Raw genomic sequence first — 15,046 nt, forward strand, 5'->3', positions numbered from 1 at the left:
CTGCTATGCAGTTAATTCTCATCTTCATTGTACATTCTTCATTGTACATGTCATTGTACATAGACAAGCTAAGTATAAGATTTTAAAACCTGCAGTTATTTTTAATTTGCACTTATACAGTGCCAGTTCTTCTATGTACCCTTACATAGAGAAAGAGTTGGTGGTATTCACCTTAAGTTTCCTGTTTGTATATCATATATCCAATACAGACATTTAATCATGGTGTAAAGATTTTTCACAATATATGTCCATCCTAAATCTTCTCAGGGATGCAAATTCTGACTTTAAAAGGGAAAACCTGGACTGGAGCTATTTAAAAAAGTTTCAACAAAGAGAATACAACATTTGTATAGACTAACATTCCTTACAAGATAAGATTAATAACATAAGCAAGTAAATTCATCTATTATATATGTTTAGAACTACAGAGAGAAACTACCTACTTACACTATATAGTGTGGAAGCACAAGAAACAGACATATCCTATTTCTAAATAAATAATTACAGTTATATTTGGCCTTGTATTTACCTATTGATAGACTCTACTGGAAATAAGCTTCTACTTTCACAATAGTCTTTTCAACCCTGACCTTGATCATGTATAATAGTAATGATACATTTACAACATTATACTTCAGTCTCCTTGTTGTAATTTTGATTATACTATATACCTGATTTTGGAGATTATCATGATAGAAATGATAATTTTTATTCCTCTTATTATGAATAGAGACATGTGATAGTATTTTATTGTGAAAACTCCTATTTTTAGGATAAAATAAAGAATTCATGTTATCAGCAGTGGAGTGCTTTCAATTTATAATTTGCCTCATTCATGTTTTAAGTTTGTGCAACATCTGTAACACAGTTTAAATCAGCTGATGTGGTCATTAACCACAAATGTTGGTGTTAACTTTAAGAAATATCTGAACATCAATCTATCTATTATTCCCTTACATGAAATAGGTCTTTACCAATTATATTGCAAAATACAACTGTACAACTTTCACTCAAAATTAGATATCAGATACACTCACGGGAGACAATAATTACCCGTTACCTGACAAACTGTTATAAGAGTTATGTCCCATTAATCAGAGAATCACACCCTTTGCTAAAGGCCACATGTTAGCAGAGACTTCTTGGGCACTAGATACTACTAGCATAATTTGTTATTCAAACTATTACAATGCCTTGATTACCTTTTAATAATCATTATGACTACATGTAAATAATGACCACTTTTTCGGCTCTTCAAGGTGCTATCTTAAATAACAAAAATGGACTGTGCAAAAAAAACAACAACAACATAAAAAAAAAAAAAAAAAAAAAAAAAAAAAAATTAAGATCTTTAATCGATGTGCGGATTCAAATAACCCATACTGTTTTTTCACTTGGGTAAATATAAAATTTTTCGTCTCATGTTCCTGTTCCACTAGAGCACGCGCTACATGTATCTGTTACGTCGGTCTATTATTCGTTCAATATGTGTTAGTAATAAGTTATTTAAATCATTGATTTTGTATGGCTTTACTTAATTTGCAAATACCTGAAAGAAGCATATCATGTTAGAAATCCAGATTTATAATTCTATACTTCAAAATCTGTGATAGTGAAGAAGCTTCGTGATAAATTGTATAATTTATATATGAGCCGTGCCATGAGAAAACCAACATAATGGCTTTGCGACCAGCATGGATCCAGACCAGCCTGCGCATCCGCGCAGTCTGGTCAGGACCCATGCTGTTCGCTAACGGTTTCTCTAATAACTATAGGCTTTGAAAACGAACAGCATGGAATCTGACGCATCCGCGCAGTTTGGTCTGGATCCATGCTGGTCACAAAGCCACTATGTTTGGTTTCTGATGGCGCGGCTCATATAGTTACCATAATTATATTTGATAGTATTATCTAAATATATTGTTAAATATCTTCATATATGTGCACATTATGATTAAGATATAAAATGTTTTTGTTTTGTTCATTAGCCAAAGGCAAGTTAATGCCGATTTTTGCTAAATGGTTTGTGTTGTTGTTGTGTTAATGTTTTAGGCCTTCGTGGCCGAGCAGTTAATGTCGCTGACTTTGAATCAATTGCCCCTCACCAATGTCCGTTCGAAACCTTGCTTGGGGCGTGAGGAGGCCATCCAGCTGGCTTACGGAATGTTGGCAAGGGTATTACTATACGTTCATGGGCATTTTGGGTTGATGGTCCAAGCTGTATTATAACAACTGGGTCTCAATGTATGCACATGACAACAATTTACATCAGGTGTGTTAATCTTTAAACATTGTAAAAGGTTAAAGTCACTAACTGTGCACATTGCTGCTAGTTCACTGTACAAAACAGCTCGAAGTTAGGTATTTGTTCCCTAGTAGGGATCGTATCAAGACATGTGAAAATGAAGACAACTGTTTACTATGATTTTCGAACAATACATGTCAAGTTCGTACCAGATGCTAAATAGAAATAATATAAAATGTAAAAAGTTACTTTAAAAAAGCTAGACGTTTAGAAAATAAGGAAACTAACATTAACATACTTTGGAGAAAACCCCAATACATATCTGTCTCCAGGTGATATGACAAAGTTAGGTGAAATCAATACTTACTTGATTTATTATTTTCCGCTTAATGTAGTATTTTAAGGACATTTCATTTGGCGTATTAGTTTCACATAGCCAAATAAAAAGGTTTGATTGTATCTTGGCGCTCTTTGTTTTGTTCCAATTGTTAAATGCCTCAATACCTTCCGTGTAAGAACCAATTTGTCAACCTTTAAAACAACTATGTGACCGTACGAAGCGAAATACCTTTGACGGGGTCATGTTAACCGAGATAGCATGCTTCTCCAATGACAATGTTAATAATTGAAATACCATTCAGCACAAAAATATCATATTAATAATGTTAGGCGCTTACAGTCACCTGTCATCTACAGATTGAAAAATATTCGGTTAAGACGTAAACAACCCTTCACGCTAAGCTCATCAAGGAGAGCACACCTCTACGGATTTCGGGGTCGTGAGTTCGATCCTCGGACGGGGCGAATGTTCTCTGTGACGATTTGATGGAAGTCAATGTGTCTGAAATCATTAGTCCTCCTACTCTGATTCATGTGGGGAAGTTTGCAGTTACTTGCGGAGATAAGGTTCGTACTGTTACAGAATCCAGGAACAGTGGTTAGGTTAACTGCCCTCATTACATTACATAACTGAAATACTGTTGAAAGACGGCGTAAAACCCAAAAACAAACAAACCAAAAAAGATGAAAAAAAAGACGTAAATAACTATTTCAAGGTCCAAGTCATACATATGAGAATAATAAAACTATCATGATGTTTTGGCCCGATATTCAAAATATATGGGCTTTTTGTGTACACGACAAGCGCCGCATTCAATCCAAATATAAATTGGAAGGGTTACATGATATACGAAGTTATCATTAGGATCGACTTTGAGATAGTTTGATATATTATTGAAATACACGCTATTATCCGTGCAGCAGGCAGTGTTCATACTGGAGACGTGCAAGCTGATCAAGTCATACTTTACACCCAAGTTACCACATCATTTACAAGAATTCAGCATGCACAAGTTCCATTTCAAGGTCCATTCTAAATATCAATATAGCAGGAATGTGTTTACTGTTACATTATGCCAACCACAGATACATTAGAATAAGTCTAATAATAAGGTAAATAGATTGCTATTGATTTAATCGCTCTCGTAAAGTAATTTGAACTTTGTCGATATAATACTATATTATATTGTCAGACATATCATCTTTCAAAACACTTTACATTAGGCTGATTTGCACCCATTTTGTTACACAATATTTCTTCAGAAGTTAAAGATTAACAATCAGGACTTAAACTTCGAAATTTTACTTTTTACTTGCGAAAATATTAAAAAAAATTATCAACTGTTATTGTAAATATATTTCATGATAATGTCTGTATGTAATACAAGTGTGAAATGACTGCAGAAAAGAAATTAAAGCCAACAGAAGACTTAATGTCATATAATATTGCAAAATACAAAGTAATATCTAATCTTAAAAATACGAGCAATTGTATTACATTAATTAATATGTTATTGAATATATGCAGTTTAGTGTGTCATAACATCAAAATTCATAGATCTATTTCCTTCCGATTGATCGATATGTTTTCAATGTATAAAATTTCTCTTATCAGTTTCCATTGTACATTTCTATTATATTTTTGTCCAAAGATGGGGCACCCACCGTATTGTCGATTGCCAACGGATGCAGCTATTTGGGAAACATGCTACAATTACTGATGCAGCCACAACGTTATGAGAGGATGCTGATGTTTTAGTGCGCACACACTTAGACTCTAGATTCGTTCTTATTAAGTACCCTTACCCACCTACAAACAGTGGCTTTGGATGAGGAGGAATCACCGTAAGCAATTTCAAATTCTTGCAGAATCTGTCCGACTGGTATAGAGAACAGCGCGTCTTTATGAAGGGCCTATTCCATGCTTACAACAAAATAACACTAATGTGGATGAGCGCGGTGTGTTTTAAGGTAGCAGGGTACACTTAGATTCAAACATTTTGGGCACGGCCAGGCTTACATGTAGCGAGTTGCAATATTGCACTTTCCTTATGAGCAGAATCAGGGTGGCCATTTTATAAATTGCGTACATGTTTTGTGCTTTTAATTATTGGCAAGATCAGGACTCTCATACAAGAATACAGAAAGTTATCAAAACGAAGGTTTTACATATTCCATTAAAAATAGCATGCCAAAATCATCAATTTTGCACTTTTTGAACAGCCTGCAATGATCCCGCTGCAGGAACAATGCCCAATGTTTCTGCATTTCTCAATTTAATAGTCCCTACTGAACTACAGGATATAAACGGAATGGGGGCCCATCCAGCTTGTTTTTTTCCACAAAATAGCGAAAAACTTCTTGAGTATCAAACAACAAGCACAGAACACTTCCGTGATTTGAATTTCCCGTGCTAAGGTGACTCGCCGATTCATACAAAGCTAGCAGCAGTTAGTTTTTACAACTTACATCAGAATTTTACATATATCGGCTGTTTAATTTTTCTAAAGAATTAACAATCATTATGTCTCACCTTAATTTACAGACATCCAAAATCACGAAGTTCTAATTATAACAAATATTGACGGGGGGCAAAATTCGAAGAATACCCTGCTACCTAAACCGCTTGTAACTCAGCTCTAACAAAACCAGCTGTTCATGATAAAATCGTGTTTGTATCTGTAACTGTTTCTGGAAGCGCGTGATGAAGTCCCCTCATAACAAAAAAAAAATGTTGAAATATTTTGAGATTATTTAGTTGATCTGGCTTAAAGTTTGTCAAAATCATTACACATAATGTTGGGACTTTAAAAATCCTTCTAATAAAACACAGACATCTTAGCTCCACCCGAACAATTCCTTCTAACAATAGGCGAAACAAGGCATGGCATGTTGTTTATATTGACACATTTAAAGGATAGACTAGGAATTATTCTTAAGATGTCTGTATGTGTATACGTTAATCAGCGCTTGAAGATTGTGTAACCATGAAGTTGAACTTAAATTTTAATGCAGTTAAGGCGGCATATAACGCTTGTTGAGTGTTAAGTCCGTAAAAAAGTTTGATTTGTGTTGTTATATAAATAAGTAAATATAAACCTTTACATATTTTGAAAGGTCTTTTATATCTCTAAACATTGTAAAACAGATCGTAGATAAATGGTATATGTCACTCAAGGAAGTAAAAATGTCTTTGCCATTTTTTTATTTGAAAGGGCTTATAGCGAGCTGTAACCCCCTATATCCAAACACTTTACTGCATTTTATACACCACGCCCTACTCAAGGGAACCGTGTTACAGATGTTTCATTCAGTTATTAATTTTAATGTAAACACATTAATAAATTTTATATTATGCTTAAGAATATAAATGTTTAAGGGATTAAACCAATGCGGCTGCACATACAAGGATACAAAAATAATTCGGAAACATATTTTCGAATTCTGTATCATGTCTCCTAAAGCTGGGAATACTGTATATAATTCAGCAATTAAATTAAAACAAAACTTTCCTAAAACTGTTGCTCGTAGTAAAATGGGGTTTGTGTTCAGATAACAAAAATGTAACAATGAATTGCCAGTGTAGTACATTTATTTGTGCCATGTTACAAATACATTATTAACTGAAACCATTAAAGTGTATTTGCTCCACGTCATGTTAAAAAGGACTTAACGTCATTTTGATCAGGAAAAGTATCAAAACTTCAATAATACAGATATAATATTATACATTTACAGGGATCATCTTTCGTATCATCAACAAATTATATAGTCATTTTCTTACATAAGTATATTATCATATCACGAGCCTTTATAAAACGGAATTTACAAGGGTCTGAGATGGTCTTTCATGTGGCGGTACATATTGCACATTAATTTCGTACACAAACATCAATTTCAACCAAAATGTTCTTTTGCTTTGATAAGTATAATAAAATGAACGCACTGTACTATAAACTAGCAGTGTGGTGTTTTTTCTTCCTTAAATTGTGTTTCAGTTGTACGTTTCAGCGTATTACTAATAGATAAAACAAACGATAACAGCAGTCAACAACAAAGGTAACAAAGAAGCTTTTATCTGGTTTCTATTGATATTTACAAATTACAGTTTAACCACTTGTGGGCATATTTGTGCAATGATATAAACGAACACTTATTAACAAAAACGTTAAATGTTTGATGGAACAATTTTCTGTTTCGATGTCAGTTTCCATCATCACACACTTCCCTACTTTGATGTCGATAGCTCTTCCAAATTCATATAATCTGTTGGATTAGTGTGCATTTTAGGATCAGTCTTACCTGAAATAGGTAGCAATTGATACATTTTTTGTCATATTATCAAACTTGTACTGAATGACGTGCCGGCAAATAGTCAAAATTATTGCCCATTTGTCCTACAACCCCCGGGCAATAGTTTTGAATATTTACCGGCAAGCCATTCAATAAGTGTGAACAATTAAAATGATATTATAAAGCACGGATTGTAAACCATTCAACAATCATACATTATATTATCAGATAGGCACAGTGACATCATCAGACTAAGTAATTATCATATACATTAGGTGTGTTTTAATTCCAATAGTCATCAATAACATTCTGCATTATAATTACAATATCTATTTCTATGGCTTTTGTTTACTTATTATAATGTTATCATGACAAATTAAATTGACTATACCTCCTTCATTTTCGCTTGTTTTCTATCTGTTTTCGTTTCTACAGCTGCTCCTGTGCAATGATAATACGGAAACTTTTATCACATACATACATAATTGTAGGAACCGCTGAATGTTTCAGAATAATGCGGAATTTTATTCAGGCAACAGCAAAAACGTTCAAATCAAGAAGGAAAAAAAGAAGGAAATTAAAGACTTATGGCACATTCCTTCTAAACAGATTCACAGAAAAATAGTCCACAGCAGGGCTATACCAAAAAATCTGAATAATTAAGACGAGATATTCAATAGAATCTCAGCAGATGGTCGGTATATAGCATTGAAAAATCAACATGTTTTGTCAGTTAGTCTTGTACATAGTCACTTTTAGTAAGCGACTGCACCTAGTATACATCTCAAGATATAAAAGGCATAAGCACGTTCCTGGTCATACTAAGATATTTTGACAATCTTATATTTATCTGCTATCAGTATAAGAATGTACTATGCCAGGATCCCTGAAGACATTACGACGTAGAGACGCGAACATACAAGGAATTAGGAAATTCAGAACGTCATTAAATTTTGTCGTATTGTGACTCGTAGAGCAGATAAAAGCAATTCCATATACATGTACATAATGAATAGAAAGCATTACGTACTTACCAGGTCTAATACTTCTGCATTTACTTCTTGGCAAGGCATGTTCTTGCTCACCTCTTAATTATTTTACAAACTCCAGAAAATATGCAGCAATGATATTCGGGGTTTTATTTGAATGTGCCACTTTCAGCCAAGGAATCCGTCTTGAAAAAAAGAAATGATATTAACTGAGTAGATCTATATCAAAGAAATTCAGACACTAAAGAAGAAGTTAAATCCCATTTAATGGAAAATGGAGGCGAAAAAAAGAAAGAAAAAAAAAAAAACAACACACACAGAGAAAATATACACGGTTTTATTAATGACGTCATCTTCCAATAGTATGATGTTAAATGACATAATTTTGTTTGTATGGCTGTAAAACTTGCATCCATCACCATTTATTTGAGACCAGTCATGCCTATTTGTAATTTATTTTTAAGTGGATATTCTTGGCCATCCTGTACAACAGTAACATTAAAACACAATCACAACTTTCATGACAAATCTTTGGTCACTAAGCCAACTTATTAAACGGAAATTTGCAATGTTAGTACTGGCTATCACTCAGAAAAGCAAGTTCGGATATAACGATAGCAGAGTTATGCCAAACTCTGAACGGTATCTGTTCACCTCGGGTCTCATTGGCCAACGTATAGATACTTAAATCTAAACTGGTAATCATTGTCAGTATGCTCTGACAACATTGCCCATCCTCGGCATTAATTACTACTGGTTACAGTTACATTGTATGTTGGTACTTTGACTACATGTAACTAATGACGGTTTTATTTGGCTGTACCTTTACCTGTTAATTTAAAAATAGAAGTCTTGCTCTTCCTTTCATTAAAGGGATAAAACTATACAGAATATCACATTTCAATTTAGACAAGAGTCACAATCTTAAAGAGCACTGGAGTAAATCAAATACAATCGGATTAAGATACATTTGCTTTCTTAAAGGTCTTTACGCTTTTGATTTTGACGAAAATAGAGAAAATGCATAATAACAAGGATTGGAAAAAACAATATTTTTCATGTTGTGCATGAACTTATATATCCAAAGCAATTACGGGTAAAATTAATGATAAAACAAACAAACAAAAAAAAAAAAAAAAAAAAAAAAAAAAGAAAAACAACTAGATTGTCAATATTACTTTCTATCGATCTATTGATCAAACTTTCAAATCTCAGACACATATCTTAGAAAAAATTATTGAGAATATCAACAACAACAAATCAATATTTTTGATGTTCATAACACAAAAAGAAATTCATTATGACAAAGATATATATTACTTATACTATCAAGTTCTCTGGTACCTATATTGTTTGTATGTTATGTAAATGATATGATGATTAGCAATGATACTGATGGTAAGTTAAATGCATATGCTGATGGGTGTGCTATATTATTATATATATTATTTGCAAATAGATGTTAGGATTTCATACATAATGTTCAACTGTATAAAAATATTAGATTTCAAAAGAAGAAATCATTTTTGTTCTTTTCTTATGCAGTTTGTAGAACAGAATTTCTTCATGTAACCTTAGCCTAGGTAAAATGTTGATATAAAACGCCTCTCCTGTTTGTCTCTTACTATTAAATGTGGAAAACAGGATTGAACAGTTCCCGTTAAATCATAATGTTAAGATTTTTCACAACAAATGTGTATATGATGTTGGTTATAGATGCGCTTTCATATTGAAATAGAAAGGTCACCTCACATTTAAAATGCTAGGAACTATAAAAATATCTTTATACACTGTAAGTACCGTGGAGTAGATATCTGCTTTCAAAGATAAGATTTTAACAGTATTATTTATTGTCTCAGATACAATTTTGAATCACAATGAACATAATTATAGTGTTTCTAAACGCCATAGGTATTTTTATGGATCATCCAAGGAATTTACCCACATACTTTCATGACAACAGTCCTTTCGACTATGAAAGTTAAAAAAAAATAATACGAAAATGATAAAGTTGTATCTGCTTAAAAACAACATATGAACAAAGACATCTTGACTTCTCATATGATACCAGTACTGGTTTTTCCAGGAAGCTTGAAGCTTTCATCACAATCGAGCTAAAACAAATTAGAATAAACTAAAGACATCATTGGCATTAATTACTACTAGTTAAACAGTTACATTGTATTGTAGTACGTTTAATACATGTAATTGATGAGGGCCTTTTGGCTTTCCCTAGTGTTATTTTTAATAATAGAATTCTTGCTCTTCCTTCCTTTGAAGGGAGGGGAGGTCTTGTTGCCACTCAGCCATGGGGCCGTCGGCTCAAACCAGACTGGTGTCACAAGCACACCTAATATGACACCCGTATTGGTTTTCAAGGAAATAGACACGAGAATAGTTTGGATACACTTGACGATTTCGTCACAATCTTGCTAAAATAAAGGTAAATTAAACAAACTAAAAATGAATTTAATGTTACTGTGGAAAATGAAAATACATTAATTTACTGCCTTTAATTATTAATTAATTCCGATAGGAGTCAGTGACAATTCCATGACAGTTTGTAAAAGAGATGTCGTCTAAACAAAAGAAAAATTTCTCAAAACTGTACAGAGACAGCTTTATTGATTAAGTTATTTTTGTCTCATTGAACTAAATGTTTATGTTCTGATTATAGTTTATATTTCTAGTGTAATAGGTATTTCTATATCCGTGTAAAATTGTGTAGCTTCTGTCAAGAAGCTCCTTTTGAAACAGGTAACAGAACTTTTTATGTCATCTGATTTGGAAGATATGATAGATCTCAGGAATTTGACTTTAAAATATGAGGTCAGAAAACATTGAAAACGGAAAAAATGCACATTTTATAGTAAATGTGGAAATACCAGTCAAATGGAAGTTTAAAATGCAAAGGCATAACATTTCAGACCTAACTGCTAAGAATAGAAATAAGCCAGAGAGTATGTAGCACCATCTGAACTAATTTGGATACAACTGGATTGGATGTAGCTACAACTGTACTTTTTTATATTTAATATATGGAGAAAAGTGTCACAAACAAAAATAAATTGAAATCATTTTGATAACATTTTTACCTCATTTGCACCAAATGAATGTGCAAAACTGTCATTTTCTTTTAACAGAATAATTAATCTCAATTCAGTTGCTTTATACCTTAAAAATACAAAACTATAAACAATAGCAATTTTTAATTTAAACATGATTGTGTCTTAATCTTAAAGAGTTCTGGAGTAGATCAAATGCAACCAGGTTAAGATGCTACTAAACTAACCACTTCTAAGTATCTGTTTTTAAACGACAGATTTTAACAGTAATAATTTCTGTCTAAGATATTGTAAGAACAATAAACATAAACTTCCAATTTCCAAAATTTTATTTCTTTAATTAGTTAGTAATTTTGTACTTGTAATCACAAGAATAAAATGATGTTTCTTGACCCCACTGGAAATGAGCGTTGGTACTTTCATCCAATGTTATTACATCTGTACACACATACTTTCATGATCTCAGTCCTTCAGTTCATCGTTTGCCATTCAACCATATGTAACATTATACTTCAGTTTCAATGATGTATGTTTGATTATACTATACACATGATTTAGAAGATGGTAGTGATAGATGATCAGTTTCTATTAATTTAATCAAGAACATGTGTGATTGCTTTATTGTGATTATTTCCACTACAGTTATTTGAGATCTAGGATGCAATAATGATCTAATCAGCAATCCCTTACTGTGGTGATTGTTCAATTATTTGCAATAGACATGTATTCAATCCTTTGATATTTTGCTTTACTCTTAAATTATTATCATTATTATTAATAGATATTATTACTAGTATTATTTTGCATTAAAAAGACAGCTACCAATAACAACGCATAAAACAACTGTACAATAATTAATGGTAAATAACAAATATGTATCTTTCATAATAAAAAAGTACCGTACAGTCTAAAGGGAAATAACAGAAACTCAATAGGTGACATATTTTCATAAGGGTTATCTCACTTTAATCAATACAATACTTGAACAAAGACTTTTTTGGCACTAAAAGCTGCTTGTTAAACAAATACAGTTTATTTGATACCTTGACTCCATGTAAATATTGACCTCTTTTATTTTGTTCTCCCTGGTGTTATCTTTAATAATAGAATTCTTGCTCTTCCTTCTCTTGAAAGGGAGCGGTGGTTTAGTGGTTAAGGTGTCGGACAGTCTATCCCGGTATCATGAGTTCAAGCTACACTTTGGTCATGATACTAACACTTGTTTTCCAGAAAACAGACACGAGAGTGGTTCAAACATGCTTGAAGCATTCATCAAAACTGTTAAAAACAAATTAGTTGATTAAACTGAAGTAATAGTAAAATTACTGTGACTCTGTAAATTGAAGATACATTATTACCTAACAATCACTGTATTAAAATGAATACATAAGGGATCATGTAGCCCATGCTGCCTTTTTTCTAATGTTTTATCTCATGTTACAGTACGTTAATGACGTTCTGTACTGCACCAACACTAGAGCACATACTATCTGATCAGTTGATTCAGTAAGAGTGGATTCGTCCTATATGTTGTCGTCTGCCCATAATTTGTAATTGATAAATATAAACAGGTAATTTAAGTCACAAATTTCGTCTCACTTCACTTAATTTGGTTTACTTTCAATATAAAGCTGAAAAATATCCTATACATGCATATTGCTATCACAAATAAAGCTACACGTGGGTACCAATTACGAATAAAAAAGGACAATAAACTTCAACTACTGTTCATAGAAGTAAAACCATCAATGAAAATCAGTCGTAAATATCTCTACGTCTAGCGCCCTTTTGTGTTGACGGGGACAACCTGTGTCAAAACATCGGGGTTTTAGTGCACGCCAATTGAACTTTTCATTAATCAACATTGTAAGATAACCCACACTGCTATAAATAGGAGCTCGCAGTTAAGTATTTTTCCAATAGGGACCATTTCAAGACATGAAAAAATAAAAACAACTTTTTACAATAAACATCGATCATTGCAACCGCAAACTTTAACTAATTGATTCATGTTATACAAACAATAATTATATGCTACTGTTAGAAAGCTAGAAATATAAATGAAAACGCCAGTTATATCGAAAATACTCTTGAAAAAACCCCTGTGCATATCTGACGCTAGATGATATTGCAAAGTTAGGTGCAATTAATACTCCCTTCTTGATTATTGATTTACTATTGTTTAGCTACTATGTCAAGGACATTGCGTTATGTGTAATAGTTTGATTTTATCTTGTACACTTTAATTTATTATATTTAGTTAATGCTCAACAACTTCCTTGTAAGTCCCATTTTGTAAAGCTGCTTATCAACCTTATAACCTTACTAAACAAATGCATTTGAAGTGATCATGCCATTAAAATTGAGAAACCTTGAAACTCAAAAGATAATATTAGGCGCTCATATTTGTACCATATCACGTACTACACATTTGTGCAATAATTCGTTTAAGACGTAAACATCTATTTTAAGATTCAGATCATGCACGTGAGAATTATAAACATGTTTCTCTGCCATGATATTTCGGCTTGAAAACCTTAGTACATTGATATTCAAAATAAATTGGTTCATAATAAGAACACGACCAACGTTGCATTAGATAATCCAAACTTTTTATTAACGGATGAATACAATGATACATGATATGAATTTATTACAAAAGCTGTCATTCTCTAATCTCACTCTATGCTATGTCTTTCTTGAAGCTGAATCTGTGTTTCATGTAGAGTTCAAACTAGACATTCTATGTCCAGCGTGGATTTGAACTAGACAATCCGTGTCCCATGTAGGGTTCAAACTAGACGATCCGTGCCCCATGTAGAGTTAAACTGTACGCCGGCATAATTCTATATCAAAACACTTCTATTCTGTGACTACTTGGGACTTATTCAATGACAAATAGAGATTTTGAGCTTTGTCGATATAATGCCCAGTTCTGCGATATTGTCAGTCTGTCATTTTTCACAGCAGATAAGAGATGATCAAAGTTTAACTTTCCGGATTTTTGCTGCGTAAGTATGATTTCATTTGAAAAATGAAAACTTAGGTGATGATTAGTGCAAACTAGACTTTCGGGTTGATCGGACCACACGTTACAGCTCAGCAATTTGTGGTATATAAAATTAATATTGTCAACCAAATATGCGTTAGTAGAGTTCCATTAGTGCTATTTCTCTTCATTGTCTACTTATGACTTAATCAATATTATGAGTGATTTTGCTCTGAGCGAAGTCGATGTAATGCTTAGCTCTATGCTAATATCAGATATGTCTTACAGACACTTTGGCAAGTGAAAATTTGCATCTGTTTCGTCCTGTAAAACTATTTCATTTTCTTATTGGTATGTAAACCAAAAGTATCTACTGCCTATAACATACGGTGTTTTAATGACCGAAGTGATATTAAACATTCCTTAACTATGTTTCGAAAAGCAGTGTTTGTTTGAATTAACGTTGCATCCAAGTGTTAAAATTACATCTTGTATCGGGCTCAGTAAAAGGTCTAGACCTACAAATAGGGATCATCTACTATAGACTGGCAATTATCATATTTATTAAGTTTGTCGACCGTAGCCCAAAGCGCTAGCAGAATCTGTTCTCAGTGGCATCATTTTGACCTTGACCTCCTAGTAACTAACTTCAAAGTAAATCGGGTTCATTTGCCTGTCACGACCAAACTGCCAATTAAATTTGAGAATTCTTCAGTCATCGATCGTAAACCGAAGGGTCGGACGGTCAGACGGACGGACGAACGGTCCTATCACTATATGCCACCCATTTAGGGTAGGATCATAATTATCAATTTCGTCAGTTTCAGTCATGAACGATAACGTAAACATATACAAAACCAGCATATATATTAAATCACTTATAAATTTTCTTGATGTATACACATGACGAACATAACAAAACACATTAAAAACTGTTCATAAAAGTTGCAGCCATAATGAAAACTGTTTGGTAAATTTCTGTTAAAAATTGGCTCTTTGTGGGACGGATTCAGGCTGTCCTAACATCATGTCAATACTGATTTTTTCCATTCAACAGGTTATGTAAAGTATGTTCTTTTAAAGGTAATATCCATTCAGATCGTGCATATATGCGTATATTCTACAA

The 15,046-nt window shown here is 32.8% G+C and overlaps 1 long non-coding RNA gene across 1 annotated transcript; it reads right to left on the minus strand.

Annotated features, from left to right (window-relative positions):
* Positions 1-6,644: 6,644 nt before the first annotated feature.
* Positions 6,645-14,819, minus strand: LOC128552009 (uncharacterized). The gene is made up of 4 exons (XR_008368949.1): positions 12,290-14,819; positions 7,912-8,051; positions 7,269-7,318; positions 6,645-6,886 (listed from the first exon to the last, which is right to left on the minus strand). It is a non-coding gene; the product is annotated as an uncharacterized LOC128552009 (long non-coding RNA).
* Positions 14,820-15,046: the final 227 nt, after the last annotated feature.

This window comes from Mercenaria mercenaria, unplaced genomic scaffold (assembly GCF_021730395.1).
Source record: "Mercenaria mercenaria strain notata unplaced genomic scaffold, MADL_Memer_1 contig_1937, whole genome shotgun sequence".
Lineage (NCBI taxonomy): Eukaryota > Metazoa > Mollusca > Bivalvia > Venerida > Veneridae > Mercenaria > Mercenaria mercenaria.